The following is a 21,489-nucleotide window of genomic DNA, read 5'->3' as shown; positions in this document are numbered from 1 at the left end:
ATTGCCCCAATTTGACCAGAGTTCCCCTTAGGGCTGGCTCATATGGTCCTTTAATATGACTCCATTATTCTTTGAGTACTTTTTTGCTTTCTGTCACAACAGTATATTCCAGGTTCACTTTGTAGTTTCTCTGCCCTAGATCTGGATCAGCTACTTCTATAAAAGGCCTCTGTTTTCTTTAAGTAGTAAATAGTACTTTGAAACCAAGATCTGAGTACCAGGTGTGTTCATTGATACTGGGGTATCATTAATTCTGAGCCATTTTAGTGGACAGAAATAGAAAATATGTTTTTTGAGTCATGAGTTCATGTTAATACAAGTAAAATTACTGTGACAAACATCTTTAAAGGAAGCATAATTTTCTTCAATAATTTTTATATTCTCAAAACCTATACTTTTTCTACTTTTTCTGGGGTTATACTTAATTATTTCTGTTGATCAAATTAATCTATTCTCATTCTAGAAAAAATATATATAGAAGCATATAATAAGAGCAAAAAAAGGAATCACTTAAAAATACAGCAACACCATATTCGACATGCTTGAATATTTCTTCCCAGTCTTTTATCTATATTTTTCCTTGGTGATCTTAAGAGCACATTTTATATAATACATTATATATTTGTATTTCATCTTGTAAGTACAGTAGTCCCCTTTATTCATGGTTTTGCTTTCTGTGGTTTCAGATACCCATGGTTATATATGCTCCAAAAATATTCAGTGCAAAATTCCAGATTCCAAATAAATAATTTGTAAGTATTAAATTACACATCATTCTGAGTAAAATATGCTCCATATTTCATCCATCAGAATGAAATAGGCATCATATTTCATTCTGATGAAATATGCTCCATTCTACTTCATCCTACCCAGGATTCGAATCATACCTTTGTCCACCCTGCATATCACACCCACCCATTCATCACTTAGTAGCTGTCTCAGTTACCAGATTGGTTATCAGAGAGAGAGAGAGAGAGAGAGAGAGAGAGAGAGAGAGAGAGACCACATTCACATAATTTTTAATTATTAGTTGTTGTTAATATTTTACTGTACCTAATTGGTAAATTAAACCTTATCATAAGTATATACAACATGTATAGGAATAGACATATTATATATAGCATTCAGTGATATCTGTGGTTTATGGCATCCACTGTGTATCGTGGAACATATACCCCATGGATAACAGGGGACTACTGTAGTTTCAAAAGTGATTGAATAAATTGTTTAAAAGATTTTATTTATATATTTTTAGAGACAGGGGAAGGGAGGGAGTAACAGAGGGAGAGAAACATGAATGTGTGGTTGCCTCACGAGTGCCCCCTACTGAGGACCTGGCCTGCAACCCAGACATGTGCCCTGACTGGGAATCGAACATGTGACCCTTTGGTTTGCAGGCTGGCACTCAATCCATTGAGCCACACCAGCCAGGGCTGAATAAATTTCCATAAACATAATTTTAAATGACTAAATAAATATATTTTTAAATTGTGTTAATTTTCTGTTGCTGAATAATGAATTACCACAAAATTAGTAACTTAAAACACAACTTAATATCTCACAGTTTCTAGAGGTCAGGATTCTAGGCATGAATTAGCCAGGACATACACTTAAGGTCTCACAAAGCTGAAATCAAGTGTCAGTTGGGGTTTTGATCTTATTTAAGGCTCAAGTTCCTCTTCTGAGTTCATTCAGGTTCTTGGAAGAAGACAGTTCCTTGTTGTTTTTTCTCAGCAGTTGTCTGTCAAGGATTACTCTTAGATCTTAGAGGCCACAGTAATAACCGGGCATGTGGTCCTCTCATGACATGACAACTAATTTCTTCAGAACATATACAGAACCTATGCAGTCTGCTACAATATAATCATGGGAATCAGTATCTCATAACTTTTTTCACATAATGTAACCTAATCAAGGGAGAAATTATCCCACCACTCGTATATCTTGCCCACACTTCAGAGGAGGGTATTGTGTCAGATGTGTTAAATCATGGGCTGGAAACTTGGAGGCAATCTTAGAATTCTGCCAAACAAAGTATATAATACTTCATTCTATCATTGTACCATTAATTGTTTAACAAATATTCTATTGTATGACATTTAGCTTGATTCCAAAATTTTTAAATTACAAGAAATATTGCACTGACTAATATGAGAACAGAATTTTTTATCAAGTTTCTTTTAATAAAGTCTCTTGTTATGAAAAGTTGCTTCTTATCAAAAGCATAGTATATATGTGTGTATATATTTATCCAATTACAATTCTAAACATGAAAATTAACACTGTCTTTATCACATGACACTTCAACTTTTAGACATTGATTTATGAACAGAATGTATCAGCAATAGAAATTACAACTGTTCTATTGGGTCTCCAAAAAAAGCCACTAATACCAATAACTGTAATGCTTTTATGAAATGAACAAATGGCAAATCCTTTTACATTTTTCATTAAGATTTTGACATTAAGACACTTGACCCAATGGATACATAAATTGATTCCGGGTAATGGTGTTGTGTCTGAAATATCAGAACATTTTTTTCCACCCTTAAGTATAACACAAGAAAAAAATGGAATAAACTGAAAAATACAAAAGGGAAGTAAATGAGCATCATTTGTAAGTTTTAAGGAGAAACACTACTCAAAACTAGAGGGAATAAACTGAAATTTAATTTGAACATTTGGGGTTGGTTGCTCCAAGCATGTAATATTGGAGAAGTAGACTCTTAGAATCAGAGATCTGAGATGACAGCATGGTGTTTTAGGTGACTATCCAAATCTTCCCTCACCTCATCCCCTCACACACATAGGACATGGGAAATTTAAGCATGAAAGAATATTCAACAGGATCTGAGGACAAAGTCCCACCTGTAAGAGTAGGCTTTGCTGATGTCCCATATACCTTGCCCTCAGTTATATGCAAAGGACTCTACTAATTCTAGACTTCAATGTTTCTGTGACATTCTAACTTTAGGATTCATATTACTTCCCAAATAATTTGAAATTAGTTTTAATATCAAGCATAATGCAAAATGGTACAAAAACATGAAAGCAGAACAGATGCCTTTAACAAAGTAGAGAAACTTGTACTTATCAGAAACTTAAGGAGACAAATACCAATGTAATGTCTTTCAGAATAGTGAGAAACTAAGATGCATTTGGAGAACATCACCAATTGTATCTAAACAAGAACTGGTGCCATTATATTTTTTCTTCTGAAAAAAAATTTTTTTTGAACCACTGGTTCCATGACCACACTGTCTATGTTATAATTCTTGCTAACATGATGAATGGCCCTCCATAATCTGTCCCATACCCATTTTCCAGTCTCACATCTTTTAGCATCCCCTTCTCACACTAGGTCGTGGACATACAGAAGTATTCCACTTATCTGAATGTACCATGCTACTTCAAACATCCATGCCTTTGCTCATTGTTCCTCTGCCTGTATAGCCTCACTGTCACCCCAATCTATCTGTCATATCTCATCTATGAAGCCTTCTATGAATCTCTTGTTGAAATGACCATTTCCTCATCTATGGCCCTGCCATCCATTGCAATGTTGTAGAACACCTACATATTTCCTGCTACAACAATATGATCTCCTGAAGGGGAAAGAACATTTCTTTTCATCTCGGTACCCTTAGTATCTAGTACATGCACAATAAATGACCAAATTTATCAATATCGAGGCTGGGTTATAAAAGTAATTAAATATCTATTTTTAACATCATTTAAATTATTACATAATCCCACAGTGACTACTTTGAAGGCAAGAACATTAATTTGGGGGATTATAAATTCTGGCAAATTAAAAATCAGTCACATTAACTTTATCCTCACTTTCAAACTGTGTCCTCAAAGACACTACTAGGTATTAAATTAAGGGACACTTTAATTTTATTTGGGGGGGCATATATATATATAAATCAAGACAGGCCAGGTTATGCTGTAATAGTAAATGATTTCTCAAGATTTTAGTGGGTTAAAACAGCATGAGTTTCACCCTGAATGGTATGGTTCAGTGGGTTGGGCATTGTCCCGCAAAATGAAAGGTCACTGATTCAATTCCTGGTCCCCCCAGCTGGGGGCATGCAAAAGGCAACCAATCAATGTTTCTCTCCCTCTCTTCCTCCCTCCCCCTCTCTCTAAAAATAAATAAGTAAAATCTAAAAAAATAGCATGAGTTTCTTATACTTTACAAAGTGTTCCCCAATGTTTCCAGTACCCACCTGATGGCATATGTAGTTATTACAATATTATTGACTGCCCATATTTTGCCATATATAATGTGTACTTTTTGCCCAAATTTCTGAGGAAAAAATAAGGAGGCACATTATACATGGGTATAATGATTACATACCATGGGTATAATAATCCTGTGTATAATGTGCACAAAAACATCGGCACACATTATCCATAGCAAAATATAGTATATTCTCTATGCTGTACTTTATATCCTTATGACTACTTTGTAACTATGAATCTGTACTTCTTAACCCCTTCACCTTTTTCACCCAGCCCACAACCTCTCCTCCCCTCTAGAAATCATCAGTCTGTTCTATGGATCTGTGAGTCTGTTTTGGTTTTGTTTGTTTGTATTGTTCTTTAGATGCCACATATAAGTGAAATCTTTCTTTCCCAAACAGTCCACTGCAGGTCTGGATGACTATTTAGGGCAGCTGTCCTCCATTAGATGGCTGAGCAATGTATTTCCATTATCAATAAGTGCTTCCCCATTTGACAAGGCAGAGGAAGAGAGCAATGGAGAGTTGAGAACTAACAAAGGCTTCCACTTAAGAAGAGACACACATCACTTTTGGTCATATTCCATTTACCAAAGCAAGTCATATGGCCACATCTAACTTCAAGAGAGGAGAAAATTATAATCCTAATCTGTGTTTAGAAGGAAAAGCATCAGCAGTATTAGTAAGCAGCACTAATACCTATCACAGCGAGGAACTAGTGGACCCAATCTAGGCAAGAAACAATGGTCCTTAAGCTACCTATTGAATTATGAGCCCAATTTATATATGTTAACTTAATTTCACCTCCTAATATCTCTGTATTCCCTATATTATTTCTTTTTCATTTTTTTAATATTTTATTTATTTATCTTTAGAGGTGAAGGGAAGGAGAGAGGGAGAGAAATATCAATGTATGGTTGCCTCTCATGTGTCCCCTACCGGGAACTGGCCTGCAACCCAGGCATGTGCCCTGACTGGGAATTGAACCACGATCATCTGGTCCACAGGCCTGTGCTCAATCCACTGAGCTACACCAGCCAGGGCCCCTACATTATTTCTTTATAGAGCACCCCTATGTGCCAGACTTTAAGCTAGGTGTTTTCCCATCTATTATTTCATTGGACTCTCACAAATACCCTAAGAAATAGACCCTATCATTACCCCCATTTGACAGTTATGGAGACTGAGGCTGAGAAAGATTAAGCAACTTCAACAATGTCATAAGTTAGTAACCAAGAACAAAGAACCAAGTCAGTAATACTATGAAACCTGTGGTATGTCCCTTGCACCACACATATATTCCTGTCCAAAGATGAACTCTGCAATTCTGCTCAGTCTCCTTCAGGAACTCATCCCATTAATGATTTACCACCCTCACCTACTGATTTGCTTGAAACCCAGTCTCTCCTCTACTACCAACTCCCAGTCAGTCATTCAAAATCACTTAGTAACCCCCCATGTGAAATTTGTTTTCTTCAACCTAAGATCTTCCCTCCCTGTTTGCCCTGTCTCCACCCAACCTCAACATACAGATGTGCTCTATCTTCTCCTCCCTTAATTCTCTACAGTCCATCCTCGGTCCTCAACATCCTACCAGTTACAACTGTTCTGAAGCATCCCTAGTGAACGAATCCAATGTTTGTGCACTTCCATGTTACCTTGTCCATTGGAGTGACTTAGAAACCTTCAACACTCTTGGCTTTGCTTCCTACACAACACTTACCTGCATTATCCTCATAGCACTGTTCTGACCAGTGTCTGTCTCCACTGGTTTCTTTGCCTACTCCTCTGTCTTCATGTAGACTCTCAAGTTCTGTTCAGTTGTCATTCTCTCTTTCTCTTCTTTTCTCTCCCCTCCTGCTACAGACTGAACTCTGTCCCCTCAAAATTGATATTTTGAAGCCCTAAACCCCAGTATGATGGTATCTGGAGATGGAGATTTGGAGAGGTAATAGGGTTTAGATGGGTGAGGTCATGAGGGTGAGGTCAAAATGGGATTAGTGCCCTTATAAGTGCTCTGTCTATCTCTCTCTGCCCTCCCTGCCCCAAATTATCTTCCTCAATGACCACATGTCCTCCTGGAGCTTCAACTATCACCACTGTGTACATAGCTATACAAATTATTCACAGTACAACTTTAGGCAAATTACTCTAACTCTCTGAGATACAGTCCCTTCATTTATAAAGTAAAAGTATTTTACTTTTATATTTAGTGCTCTCCTTTACTGCACTGCTAGCTAAATGACCTAGTGAATGCAGAGCAGTTTGTCCAGTTTATGGCACATAGTAAGTACTCAAAATATGTATTTTATTTTCTTGGGCTTTTTTTAATGATTAGTAGACAGCCAGCAGATAGGGAGCAGTTGTGGGTACAGTAGGGAGGCAATTTTGAGAAAATGATACTTCAGACACTAGTACCAGTTAAACCTCAGTTAAATTCCAGTTTCATCACTTAGTAACCTTGGAGCCATGGGAAGCTTTCTTAGTTTCACAGTTTTCTCATCAGCAAAATCAAAATACTTAAGTATAGATTCCTCAGGTGGGCATTTAAGCACCCCCCTCCAATAATCTGGCCTAATTGTACTTTTCTAGTTTTCTGACCCATTATTTTCCTGTATATACTATATGTTGTAGCCAAACAAGACTACTCAGTGTTCCCTTTGAATAACTGAATCATTAAATTAAATTCTTAAAAAAAATTTTTTTATCCTCACCCAAGGACATTTTCTCACTGCTTTGAGAAAGAAAGAGACATTGATGCAAGAGAGAAGAATCAATTGGCTGCCTTTTCAAATGTGCCCCAACCAGGGATCAAACCTGCAACCTGAGTATGTGCCCTGACTGGGAATTGAACCTGCAACTCTTTGGTCTTTGAGATGATACACCAAGCAACTGAGCCACATCAGCCAGGGCCAAATTGAACTCTTACAAAGCAGCATAGCGTAATAGAGTCAAATAGGCCTGGATTGAATCCCAGCTCTGTTACGTAGTAGCTGTGAAACCAGCAGCACACTATTCATCCTTTCTGAGACTCAGTTTCCTTACATGTAGACAGAATAATACCATATGATCTCACCTATAAGTGGAACCTAATCAACAAAATAAACAAGCAAGCAAAATAGAATATGGAAATAAAGAACAAACTGACTATAAACAGAGGGGAGGGGAGAAGGAGATAACAGGGGAAAGGAAGGGAAAGGGTCAAGTCAAGGAATGTGTATAAAGGACCCATGGGCCTTGGCTGGTGTGGCTCTGTGGATTGGGTGCCAGCCTGTGAACCAGAGGGTCATGGGTTTGATTACCGATCAGGGCACATGCCTGGGTTGTGGGTCAGGTCCCTGATGGGGGACACTGAGAGGCAACCATACAACTGATGATTCTTTCCTTTTCTTTTTCCTTCCCTTTTCCTCTCTCCAAAAATAAATAAATAAAATATTTTTAAAGATTTTATTTGATGCAGAAAGGACATTCCAGAAGCTGATGAATGGGCCTGTGGCTGGCTCCTCATGCCAGAAGAACAACGCAAGCATGATTCTCCAGGACACTGCAAGAGCCAGAGAGAACATCTATGGCCTGGTGGAGACCAAAAAGAGCTCATCATCCAGATCACCAGCCTGGAGGTGGAAAACAAGTGCCTGGGAGGCATGGTACAGAACCTGCAACAGGCCATCTCCAAGCTGGAAGCCATCTGAGTGTGCTGGAGAGGACCATGCCCACCCTCAAGGCCACAGCCCCACAGGCCCAGCAAATGTCTCCCATGTGCCAAGTGGAGCCTCCCACCAAGAAGGCAGGCACCACTGCAGAGGACGATGAGGACAATGACACTGACCTGTGTGGCAGTAACAAGGAGGATGACAAGGAGGCCATCAAGCTGTGGGAGGAATGGCTTCAGCAGTACACAGAGAAGAAGGCCAAGAAGCCTACACTGGCAGCCAAGTCCTCCATCCTCCTGGATGTTAAGCCCTGGGATGACAAGAAGGCCCAACTGGAGGCCTGTATGCACTCCATCCAGCTGGATGGGCTGACCTGGGTGTGCTCCAAGTTGGTGCCAGTGGACTATGGCATCCTTAAGCTGCAGATCCAGTGTGTGGTGAAGGACAATAAGGTAGGGACCAACCTGCTGGAAGAGGAGATCACCAAGTTCGAGGAGCAAGTGCAGAGTGTTGACATTGCTGCTTTCAGCAAAATCTAAGCCCTAGCAGGGAGCTTACTGTCCCTGCTGCTCTTTAAGACTCAGATTTCCACTAAAAAAAAGAGTTGTCAAACAAAAAAGAAGAATACACATCTAGACAGAATATTATTCTAAAGGGAAAGTCAATATGTGTTATCTTAAGGCCTTCAACTGATCACCTGAGGTCCATCCACATTATGAAGGGTTATCTTCTTTACTCAAATTCCACCAATTTCAATGTTATCATCACCCCCCCCCAAAAAAAAACTTCACAGAAATATCCAGAATAATGTTTGACCAAATATATGGGCACTGTGACTCAGCCAAGTGCCCCTAAAGCCATCACAACCACATAGAGCCAATATATACTAAGAACTCAATACAAGAACTAACTAATCTGGCCTAGTTTAGAAAACAATGCAGACTACCAGAAATCTAATATTTTCCCAGCAGATTCTAATTTATATATTTAAAGTAAAAATAGCATCCATGACTTCCCTAAAAAGCCCTTTTGCTAATCTTTCAGTAAATATACTAACCCTACAATAAGAGAGTCTCTACCAATTGCTGCCCTTTCAGGAGTAATTTTACTTTCTATAGGTTAGAATCTTTTTGACTTTTCAATGTTAATTGCTTTAAGTGTTAATTGCTCCCCAGACTGGGGAGAGTGGCAGGGTCATGGAGCAAGGACTCAAATGTAGTTGGGGAAGGACATACATGAGGCTACAACTGTATTGGTGATATATAATTATTTTAAAACTTGGGGGTGAGTACATTTGTGTTTGCTATATTGTTCTTTTCTACCTTTGGAATATTTGAAATTTATCATATTTATTTTTTTAATCTGAGGCTCAGTAAACTGAGGTCGTGTTTTCAAAATCACACAGAATTCAAACCCAAGACTGGGTAATGCCAAAGCCATAGATATTTGCATTATGGCCAAGTACCCATTAATAATGCCCTCTATAAAGTTACACCAATTTTCATCATCGATCACTTTATTCATGGCTAAATAATCCCTGTTTCTTCTTGACCTCAATACAGTCTTCACAGCACACTTTTAGTCATCTAAATTTCAGCAGCACAACACAGCCCTGGGAAAACACCATCAAGAGGATTAAAAGTGAAGGTCCCTGTTTATAAAAATTTCCAAGCATCTGTCATGAGATCTGATCTGTGTATTTCCCAGTGTAGATTAGTACTACATGTGCACTGACAATTCTTAGTAACTGCAACAGTGCCAGGATTAGGAGGAAGCTAGTCACTGCTATAAATTTCTTGGCTTTGATGTTTGGGGGAAAAATTATCCCTAGATCCTGTTACTGTCCTTTGAGATTGTAGTGACAGCTGTATTACCAAGGCAATAATATAAAGGGCCTATATTAACATGGCTCAAATGCATTGGCTTAATGGTGAGATGAGAGGATATAGCTGGATAGTGCTACACAAGTAGGGAACCTATAATAATACTCAAAAACTATAACTATATCTAGAGACAGCACATCTACCTTATGCAGCCACCAACCAAAACATATTCCTCAGAAATCTTCTAAGTCTCAAAATAAGCACAAGCAACAAAACAACAAAACAAGAAAATAATTTTATAGATTCAATAGAAGGCACAGGTGACAATCAGGATACTGATACCATAGACTTATTTTTTTTTTGCTTCCAAGTATGAATACAACGTAATCTAAAGCAGACAAATCTTGTTTGCTCCTATATCCAAACGAGGTCTCATTATAAAGTACTGATGGCAAAAAATAAAACTCAGTCTTCTGCAAAAGCAGTTCACAGATAATTTTTTTATCAATCCATTCCAAGTGACCATGTGGCTTAAAGGAATTGTTGGAGGACAGAGAGAGCCCAAGAAGGACTAGCCATGGGAGGCAGCCAATTAACAACAGATGCTCCAAATAAGTGCATACATGCATTTGATGAGAAAATCAAGGCATAATAAATAGCAGATGCAGATGTAATGCTTTCCTAGTGGGGAAGCGAAGTTGGGACAGGACATGCAGCTATAAGGCAAAAGAAAAACATCCCAAGGAGATTGTTATTGTCAACACTCATTATCGCATGGAAATGACCTTCAATCAGGGCACATGCTCAAAATATTGCATTCAATTACAAGTCGAATATGAAACATGATTGCTGGTGTCATGTTTGTATCTAAATCAGAAATTGGGAGACAATCATGCTAATGATGCATGGTGTTGGGGTGAACTCACATCAGGAGGAGAGGGCAAACCTTGTTTAAGGGCTAATTTCTACTCTGCAGGAGATGAATAGAGGGGAACTAGAGCTCTAAAGCCATGCCAACTAAAGAATACTAAGGGATCTCAGGCTGCAGACTGATTTGCAGCATGGAATGACCAGGAGTGCCATTGAGGTAGGAAGAGAATGAATCCCATTGACTCATGGTTTTCCAAGTAGGACTCTTGGACCCTGGCATCTCAATTATCTATGGTGCTTCTGATTCCTGGGTCCCATTCCAATCCTCCTTAACCTGAATTTTGGAGGATAAGAGCCCAAGAAACTGCAGTTTTATAGGATATCCAGGTGCCAATTCTTCTCTTGTGTCCATCAGAAAAAAAAATGATGGATCAAAGATAAACAAGCTGCTGGATATTTCAGCTAATACCAAGTATAGAATCCTGGATTCCACCATTTAATTCATTTTTTAAAATATGTATTGTTGCTCTGGCTGGGGCATGGGTGTGGTACAACCACTTGATGTTTCTCTCGCACATCTTCTTTTCTCTCTTTCTCCCACCCTCCCTCTCTAAAAAATTAATAATATTTAAAATATAAATGTATTTTACCAATGGTAATAGTGACATTATAAGTTATGTGACAAACCACAGAAGTTCATTATAGCCTTATTTGAGTTTTGAGAATTTTAGCAAAAGGTAGATTATCACACCCTTCTCATTGTAACTTAGCTTAAAATCTTAATTATGAAAACTTAAGATGCAAAGAAAAAAATGTATATATATATATTTCTTTATTTACCCCTCTGTCCTCATGTTTTTTTATTTTTTTAATTGATTCTTTTTTATTTTATTGATTATGCCATTACAGTTGTTCTATCCCCCCCTTCATTCCCCTCCACCCTACCCCCCCATCCACACCATTACCCCCTTTAGTTTATGACCACATGTCTCAAGTTCTTTAGATTCTATATTTCCCATACTATTCTTGCCCTCCCCCTTGTCTATTTTCTACCTACTGTCTATGCTACTTATTTTCTGTACCTTCTCCCCCCCTTCTCCTCCTCCCACTCCGCTGTGGCTAACGCTCCTTGAGATCTTCATTTTTATGTTTCTGCTCATGATCTAGCTGTCCTTTTACTTTGCTTTTGTTTTAGGTGTGGTTGTTAATAACTGTGATTTTGCTGTCCTTTCACTTTTCCTCTTTTTTATCTTCTTTTTCTTGCATAAGTCCCTTTAACGTTTCATATAATAAGGGCCTGGTGATGATGAACTCCTTGAATTTGATCTTATCTGAGAAGCACTTTATCTGCCCTTCCATTCTAAATGAAAGTTTTGCTGGATAGAGCAATCTTGGTTGTAGGTCTTTGGATTTCATGACTTGGAGTACCTCTTTCCAGCCCCTTCTTGCCTGTAAGGTCTCTTTTGAGAAATCTGCTGACAGTCTGATGGGGACTCCTTTGTAGGTGACTGTCCCCTTATCTCTTGCTGCTTCTAGGATTCTCTCCTTCATTTTAATCTTGGCTAATGTAATTATGATGTACCTTGGTGTGTTCCTTCTTGGATCCAACTTCTTTGGGACTCTCTGAGCTTCCTGGATTTCCAGGAAGTCTATTTCCTTTGCCAGATTGGGGAAATTCTCCTTTATTATTTGTTAAAATAAGTTTTCCACTGGTGGCTGATCCTCTTCCCCTTCTGGTACCCCTATAATTCAGATGTTGGAGCATTTAAAGATGTACTGGAAGACTTCCGCCAAGATGGAGGCATAGGTGGATGTGCCGTGCCTTCTCACACAACCAAGATTAGAGAAAACTAAATATTAGCAACAGAAAACACAGCCAGAACATGGAAAATTGAACTTTTCAGAAGTCCGTTAACAACAAATTCTTCAGCCTGACCGGTAAGGGGCGAGACCAGCAGCGGGTGAGGGGTTGCACAGGAGGACTTGGTGGGACGGACTCAGGTGCATGGAATCCAGACGCGCGGAATCCAGGCGCAGGGTTGGACCTAGTGAGCGACCGAGCAAGCCACCAGGCGAGACTGCGAAGGAGACAGTGGGGAAGCGGTGCTGCGTGTTGACTGTGGTCGCTCATTTGTGCACAAGCGGATGGGCGAGGGGGTGGGCAGTTGGACTGGGCCCGGTGGATCCCCGAGGCAGGCGGCGGTGGAGGGCGCCCCCATTTCCCTGCTCTGACCACGCCCCCACATACAGCATCACAACCCAGAGACATTGGAGTCCAAGGCGCCGCTTCTCACACTTAAAGGGCCAGAACAGACCAAAAATGTCACAAGATCTCAAAGCCCCAGAGCCCATAGATCTAAGCGATGAAGAAATAGCAAAACTCTCAGATGCACAGTTTAAAACACTGGTGATCAGGATCCTCACAGAACTGGTTGATTATAGCCACAAATTAGACAAATATATGAAGGCGAAACTAATTGAAATGAATGGAATTGCACAGGACACCAATAGCAATGAAAAGGAAACTGGGACTCAAATCAATGCAGTGGACCAGAAGAAAGCAAATAATGGCCAAACAGAAAAGAGTCAAGAAGCAAGAATTCAAAGAAATGAGGAGAGTCTTAGGAACTTCCAGGACATCTTTAAACGCTCCAACATCCAAATTATAGGGGTACCAGAAGGGGGAAAGGCACAGCCACCAGTGGAAAACTTATTTGAACAAATAATAGAGGAGAATTTCCCCAATCTGGCAAAGGAAATAGACTTCCAGGAAATCCAGGAAGCTCAGAGAGTCCCAAAAAAGTTGGACCCAAGAAGGAACACACCAAGGCACATCATCATTACATTAGCCAAAATTAAAATGAAGGAGAGAATCCTAGAAGCAGCAAGAGCTAAGGGGACAGTCACCTACAAAGGAGTCCCCATCAGACTGTCAGCAGATTTCTCAAAAGAGACCTTACAGGCAAGAAGGGGCTGGAAAGAGGTATTCCAAGTCATGAAATCCAAAGACCTACAACCAAGATTGCTCTATCCAGCAAAACTTTCATTTATAATGGAAGGACAGATAAGGTGCTTCTCAGATAAGATCAAATTCAAGGAGTTCATCATCACCAAGCCCTTATTATATGAAATGTTAAAGGGACTTATCTAAGAAAAAGAAGTTAAAGAAACATGAACAGTGAAAGGACAACAAACTCACAGTTATTAACAACCACACCTAATAGAAAAGCAAACTAAAAGGACAGCTAGATCAGGAGTGGAAACATAGAAATGAAGATCTCAAGGAGGGTTAGCACCAGGGGAGTGGGAGGAGGAGATGGGGGGGAAGGTACAGAAAATAAGTAGCATAGACAGTAGATAGAAAATATATGGGGGGGGCAAGAATAGCATGGGAAATATAGAATCTAAAGGACTTGAGACACATGGTCATAAACTAAAGGGGGGGTAATGGTGTGGATGGGGGGGTAGGGTGGAGGGGAATGAAGGGGGGAATAGAACAACTGTAACAGCATAATCAATAAAAAAATTAAAAAAAAATAAAGATGTCCTGGACGTTCCTAAATCCTCATTTTTTTGAATTCTTGTTTCTTCATTCTTTTCTATTTGGTCATTTTTTTCCTTCCTTCTGGTTCACTTCCTTGATTTGAGTCCCAGTTTCTTTTTCATCACTATTGGTTTCCTGTACAATTCCCTTCATTTCAATTAGGTTCGCCTTCATATGTTCCTCTAATTTGTGACTAAAATCAACCAGTTCTTCAAGCATCCTGATCACCAGTGTTTTGAACTGTGCATCTGAAAGTTTTGCTATTTCTTTGTCGCTTAGAGTTATGGGCTCTGGGGCTTTGAGATCTTCTTGAGCCATTTTTTGGTCTGTTCGTGCCCATTAAGTATGAGGAGCGGGCCTTAGGTGTTCACCAGGGTGGGGCTGCCCAGGTTGCTGGGTTGTGATGCTGTATGTGGGGGCGGGGTCAGAGCGGGTAAATAGCAGCCCCCTCTGCTGCCTCTTGCTGCTGGGGCCTGCTCGGTCCCGTCTCAGCGCCCACTCCCTCACTGGTCTATCTGCACAGGAATGTGCACCACAGTCAGCCCGCCGCCCTGCACCCTCACTGGGTCTGCCAGTTGCTCACTGGGTCGCTCACTGGGTCCGCCTGTTGCAACCCCATGCCTGGGATCTGCACGCCTAAGTCCATCTGACTGAGTTTTCCTGTGCAACCCCACTCTGCCAGCTGCTGGCTTCGCCCCTCTTACCAGTCAGGCTGAAGAATTTGTTGTTATAAGACTTCCGAAAAGTTCAGTTTTCTGTGTTCTGGCTATGTTTTCTGTTGCTAATATTTTGTTGTCTCTAAACTTGGTTGTGTGAGAAAGCACGGCGTCTCCACCTATGCCTCCATCTTGGTGGAAGTCCTGTCCTCATGTTTATGCTTTCTGTTTCAAAACACCTTTAATCAGGCTAAATAAAATGAATTAAGCTTCAAAGTACTCACATATCAATTGTTACATTTTTTATTTAAATGGCTGTTATTGTTATTATTTAAAAAACTATAATTTACTTAGTATCTACCCTATACTAACCACTGAAAATGCATCATTTCACTGAACACCCCCAACAGTCCTCAGATGTAAGTCCCATTATTAGCTCTCTCTTATATAGGAGGAACTGAGGTTCAGAGGAGTTAAGTAATTCGACCAAGATCACACAGCCAGTCCGTAGGGGAGCCAGGATAATAATAAGCCCTGGTGTGCCTTGTACTGCAGGAAAGAAACAAAAGCAGTAATGCAGATTATACAAAACAATAGAAAATCCACAAGCACAGTAGATTTGGTTTCAGAATGCAGTAGGTGATTTTTGACAGCAGAAAAGCCTTCCTAATTGTTTTTCAGGCCGGCATTAAAATTAGTCTATTGGTGTTAACTCTTGTCAGCTGGGGCTACTAAGAAATTAAAGCCTGAACTTGTTTAATGAGAACTAATGAGTAATTCAAAGTTTACAGTATTTCAAAGAGTATAAAGTGCTATGAGGTTAGAGTAAACCAGGAAGTCTGAACTATTCACAGAGTGGTTTGGTGTTCACACACTGAATAGAAGCACTTGCCTGCACACTGAAATTTCTTACTTCTTCTAGCCAGTTTATAGCTTTAATCTTTGTGCTCCCCACAGATTTACTCTTTGTAGTAATATCCATGTCATCTAATGACAAGATGGACTAACTAATGTAAGGTTGCGTCTGACCCCTAATATTCCCACACTGAAACTCTATTAGATTCCACAGTGACAGCTTTTCTGGACTCTAATCAACCAGTTTCTCACTGAGCCAAAGAGTACAAGGTCCCAAGGTCCCTCAAGAGCAAAGCAATTTATTTATATAACACATTTAAGTAGATGGGAAAGTGTGTTGCATTCTAAAAGTCAACATTCTCCCTCATAAAGCAAAAGGCCCAGTGTGGCTGCTCCTGATGCAGTGGCATAACTGACACACTTCCCTCAGCCCCATCCCACTTCAGTCCTTCTGTTGGGTCATTTCCCAGTTTATTTCAGTGGAACCAGCTAAAGTAGTTTCGGAAAGATGTATTTGCAATAAGACTGTAGCCTCTCTATGGGGAAAACCCAGACTTTGGTTTACTGTGCTCAATATCTGGGGACCTCACTTACAAACCCCCAGAAAGGACAGACACTGAGGAACTGACATTCCTACCCCAGAGAGGTGAAACAGAGCAAAAATATTGAGCTTCCTATAATTTAAAGAGTTTCAAGGACTCCTTTATATTCAGAAAGATTAGAGGGATCTTGACTACCATCTAATGCATAAGATCTTCTGAGACTCCATCTTAGAGAAAGTGAAAGAATCTTCTGTTTCTAAGGTCATGTTTATATCATCCCCTTTCAGTGGTAGAGATCTCCTTGAATATCAGATTGTAGTATGTGTGAATGTGGAAATGCAAAGTCTACTCAAGCAGACCTTGAATTGCCATCAATTCCTTTCAAGTGATTGCAGCTTAATTGGTTGTGTAATGAGGCTGCCTAGGTGCCAAGCATAGCCTGCTCTCAGGAGAGAGCTATTTATACTGTCTTTGAAGCCCACCAGAAATGGTGTCAACTCACTGCAAGAAGGGCTGAACCAACTGCAGCTGTCAGGTTGTCTCTGACTTAACCTGAAGAGAATCAGTCAGGCCATAACTCTTTTGGAAGAGACTTGTCTAATGGGCAAGCTTTCAAATGTGTGTTTTGAGAATTCTGCCACAAGAGTGAAGCTCTATATGTAGACCTATACCAACTTTTGTTACTGTTTCCTTTTCTTGTGGCTCATGCTCTTCCTCAAAATATTTCCTTTCATCTCTCCTCCTTTAGTCCCATATCTGAAAAAGAAAGCAATGCTCCTGTCCAAGGAAAACCCTTGCACTAACTTCCTCAGCTGTCTCAGCTATACTCCTGTAATTGCATTGTATGAATTAGCCAGCCTCTCCCCACATTTCTAGTGTCTCTCTCTCTGTATACCCCTTCCTCTCTGCCTTCAAAGATGTTTGACTTCACAAGTCATCCCTTCAGGCCCCTGAGTCTTCGAGTTGCTAAGGCTAGCTCACCTCCTTTCCACTACACACTCATCTCTTTATATCTTTTAAATCTGGCTTCTATTCCCACCATTGTACCAAAAGTATTCTTTAGGGGAAGTCTTGAATTCAGCTTCATGCTCATTCTTTTAACCTCTCTTCACCTGTTGTAAGTGGAATCTAATCAACAAAACAAACAAGCAAGCAAAATATAACCAGAGACACTGAAACTAAGAACAAACGGACAGTAACCAGAGGGGTGGTGGGAGGGTATAATTGGGGGAAATGAAGAAGGGTGGTCAGGAACATGTATAAAGGATGCATGGACAAAGCCAAAGGGGGATAGAATCAAGGGTGGAAAGTGGGGATGGCTGGGGTAAGGGGGAGTGGTAGGGAGAAAAAGGAGATGACTGTACTTGAACAACAATAAAGAAAAAAACTAAAAAAACTTTGGCCACCAATTCTGTCATCATAGTTATGCTAGTAAATAAATTCACATCATTATTCTAGTGCTCAAAAATCTTCAGCAGCTCCCTAATATGTACTATATAAAAGGCAAATTCTTAGCCTAGCAGTCCAGGCCATGATCCTTCATCCCAGCTTCACTCTCCACTCTTCCTTCACCTTTTACTCTGGCCTAAAGCCCTTCCTGTTTTTAGTATACATTATGAACATTCTTAATTTATTTTATTTTATTTTACTTTATTTTGATAAGAACACTTAACATGAGATCTACCCTCAACAAAATTTTAAGTGTAGAATACAGTGTGTTGACTATAGGTACAATGTTATACAGATATTCTGAGCTTATTTATCTTGCTTAACTGAAACTAAGCAATTTGATTAGTAACTCCCTATTTCCCACTACCAAAAACCAACAATCTATTTTTCGATTCTATGAATTTGACTATTTAAAGACACCTTCTGTAAGTGGAATCATGGAGCATTTGTCCTGTGACTGGCTTATTTCACTTAGCATAATGTCTTCCAGGCTTATCAATATTATCACATATTGCAGAATTTCCTTCTTTTTTAAAGGCTGAATAGTATTTTATTTATGTATATACCACATTGTCTTTATCCATTCATATGTCAATGGACATTTAGGTTGTTTAGGTTGTTAGGTTCTATTTCTTGGCTATCGTAAATAGTGCTTCAATGAACATGGGGTTGCAGATATTTCTTTCAGATCCTGGTTTCAATTATTTTAGATAAATACACAGAAGTGGGATTGCTGGGCCAAATGATAGTGCTATTTTTTTTAGGAAACTCCGTACTGTTTTTTATAGCGGCTACACCATTTTGCATTCCCACCAACAGTGCACAAGGGTTTCCTTTCTCCACATCCTCGCCAGCATTTGCCTTTAGATTTGTTAATAGTCATCCTGAAATTATGACTGTTCTTGCCTCTACATGTTGTTCATATCACTCATTCCATTTATAGTGCCCTTTGTCATACTTTATTTGTCTAACCCCAATTTAATAAATATTTCTTGAGCACATATTTTGTGCCAGAGTCAGATATAACTTCCTTTGTGTGGCTTTTTCCAGTCCTAAAGACAGTGTATTCCCATTGATCTTTTCCCCTTTTTTAGACTTTTTTGTGGACTTCAAATTCTACAAAGACTTTAACAGTTGTTTAGCCCTGTATTAACTCATATTATCTGTAAGGACAGAGACCATATCTTTGTATTCCTGCAGTATTCAGCACAGTGCTTTCTTCATAATGCACAAGCAATAAGTTTCTGTCAAATAAATTCAGACCAGGCAATTAATGATTCCCACTCACAATTTCACTTATTTCCCTGCAACGTTAATCCTACTGAACCCTTGCTCACCACAAGTTCAGTAAGATAAATGTGCTCCCTTTCACCCCTCTTCAGGGTAACAACAGTGAGGCTCTAGGAACACCATATGCCAGCAGTACTAAACAGGGCTTATGCCAGCAGTACTAAGGGGGCATTTTATTTCAAAAAGAGGTATCACAAAAGCTGGAGATTATCAGATGCCAGAGCCAACAATGCCATACGCCAAAAAAACAAAAACAAAAAACCCTCAAGCCAATGGTGTAAGTGCAGCATCATATAAGGGATGAGAGAATCAGGTAGGCCTTCTGAAAACATGAGGTCTAAAATTTTTATGTAATCCAAGCCCAGCACTAGCATCATTCTCACAAAGATGTTGAGTTCCAGAAAATGCTTAGACCTGAGGCCCTTGTGTTTAGGGCAGCAGTCATCAAACTGAAAGTAGAAACTTGCCAAAAGGTAGATGCTTAGCTAGAGATGAAAAGGCTGAAACATCAGAAACACCTTTGTTTCACAGAAATAACACTAATTTACTAAAAGGGGGAAGTAGACTTTGAAAAAGCAGAAAAAATAACTCGAACAAACTGAAGGTAACAAACAACTCATTTTCCCTGGAGTTGAAAGCAAGTAAAATGAACAGCCAGGGTACCTCAAGGGCTAAGGAACATATTTGGGGTTTGATGTTGTTATTATTTTAAAGTGATAAATAACATTCTGCTCCTTATTTATTATTATTAAAAATAATAAGAATATTAATAAAATAATAAGAATAATGTTTCTGGGAACTATCACAGGCTTTGGGGCATATTAATCATATTTCAAATTGTAACCTTAATTTTATTAATTGTTCCTTAAATGAACCCTCTAAATATTGACTTTTTCAACTGTAAAATTGGGTACTCATCCTTACTTTGTAAGGTGGTGGAAATATTAATAATAATAACAACAGTATTTACTAGGTAGAAGACACTTTAAGGTTACTTCACACTAATTATTATCTCATGTTGGGAACCTTGCCCCAGGTCTCGTACTTCCCCAAAATGAGCACCTGGCCTTTAGCTAAGAACATTGTGATTAGCCACAAGGCACAGTCCGTTGACTATCGGAACCTCTAATTAACAAGGACTTTCCAAATAACCTCCGGCTAGCCCCCGTGTGCACACGCTCCACAAGCCAATCGACTACAGACACATGAGGTGTCCACGAGTACAAGTTACACCCGAGTAACCAATAAGCGGGCCCTCCTTTGTCTTAAGCTAGCCAATAGCAAGCAGCCTAATCTCCTTCCTCTCCCTTCTTCTCTATATATATACCCAGTACAGAAAAATAAAATTTTCAGCTTGATCAGAATTTATTGTCTTGCTGCCATTCTTCGCTCCTCTTGTCCCCTCAACCCATTTGTTCCAGGAAGGTGGTTGAGCTCCAGCTGACTGCTCTGCTGGCCAGAGCAATCTCATATGTGTTATCACACAGCCCTCTGAATTAAATTCCATTAGTGCCCCCATTTTACAGATGAAGAAACTGAGACTCTGAATACTTGAGTGATTTATTAAAGCTCATACAGCTAATGAATGATGCAGCTAGGAATGACAACCAAATCTGGATGTGCTCTTATTCATTACAATATTTAGCCTTGCTAGAGACTATTTTCAGAAGTAGTAATATCTTCAGTTCCAGTCAAGATGGCAGCATAGGTAAACATGGTTCTTGGACCCTCCTACAACCACATCAAAATTACAACTAAATTACAGAACAACCATCATTCAGAATGCCTGAAATTTAGATGAACAGAAGTTTTATAAGGACTTAAGGATATAAAAAAGAAGCTACAGGGAGATTGGTAGGAAGTGCAAAACAGTCTGGCGCCACATCCACATGTGGCAGTTAAAAATCTGGAGGGATATCTCAGCTGTAGAGGTACACCCTAAGGAGCAAGGGGTCCCAGACCCACACCAAACTCCAGCCTAGGGTTGCAGTGCCAGGAACAGAAGTCTCCATAACTTCTGGATGTAAAAATCAGTGAGGACTGTGACTGAGTGAGGTGGAAGGCTTCTGGAGTCCCAGGCAGCTCCTATTAAAGGGCCCACACATGGACTTACTTGGACTCACTGTCTCTGAGCTCCTGCACTTGGACAGCAGCTGAAAAGGCCCCAGGGACATAAGGGAGGAAATGAATTGTTGGGCATCAAGGCAAGAGATGGAGGGACAGCTTTCTCCCAACAGAAGTGCTGGCAGAGGCCACTGTTCCTTTTCTGAACCCTCCCTATAGAGCTGGCAGTCAGGAGCCATGTCTGAGTCTCCATAAACCTGGTTCAAACTATTTACCCCACCCTGGTGATTTCTTGAGACCTAGGCTCAACTTGTGGGCCCACCAAAGCTGCTCCCAGTGACATTTCCATACAAATGGCCCATCTTGCCTCATGCTTCAAACTTTATTAAAATCTCTCAGACAAGCAGCATCTGGCCTCTGTGTACCCTGTACCTCTTGCTAATTGGCACCAGGCCTAGCACTAGTTGCAGCCAGCCTCAGCTCACAGCTTGGCCTC

General features: G+C 39.8%; 1 pseudogene; it reads left to right on the top strand.

Annotated features, from left to right (window-relative positions):
- The first annotated feature begins 2,813 nt into the window (after positions 1-2,813).
- On the top strand, positions 2,814-8,439 carry LOC119046598 (elongation factor 1-delta-like; annotated as a pseudogene).
- The last annotated feature ends 13,050 nt before the right edge of the window (positions 8,440-21,489 follow it).

This window comes from Artibeus jamaicensis, unplaced genomic scaffold (assembly GCF_021234435.1).
Source record: "Artibeus jamaicensis isolate MK-2021 breed Jamaican fruit bat unplaced genomic scaffold, CSHL_Jam_final contig_240, whole genome shotgun sequence".
Lineage (NCBI taxonomy): Eukaryota > Metazoa > Chordata > Mammalia > Chiroptera > Phyllostomidae > Artibeus > Artibeus jamaicensis.
Note: the sequence above shows the minus strand (reverse complement) of the source record. Positions and strands in the feature narration are given on the sequence as shown.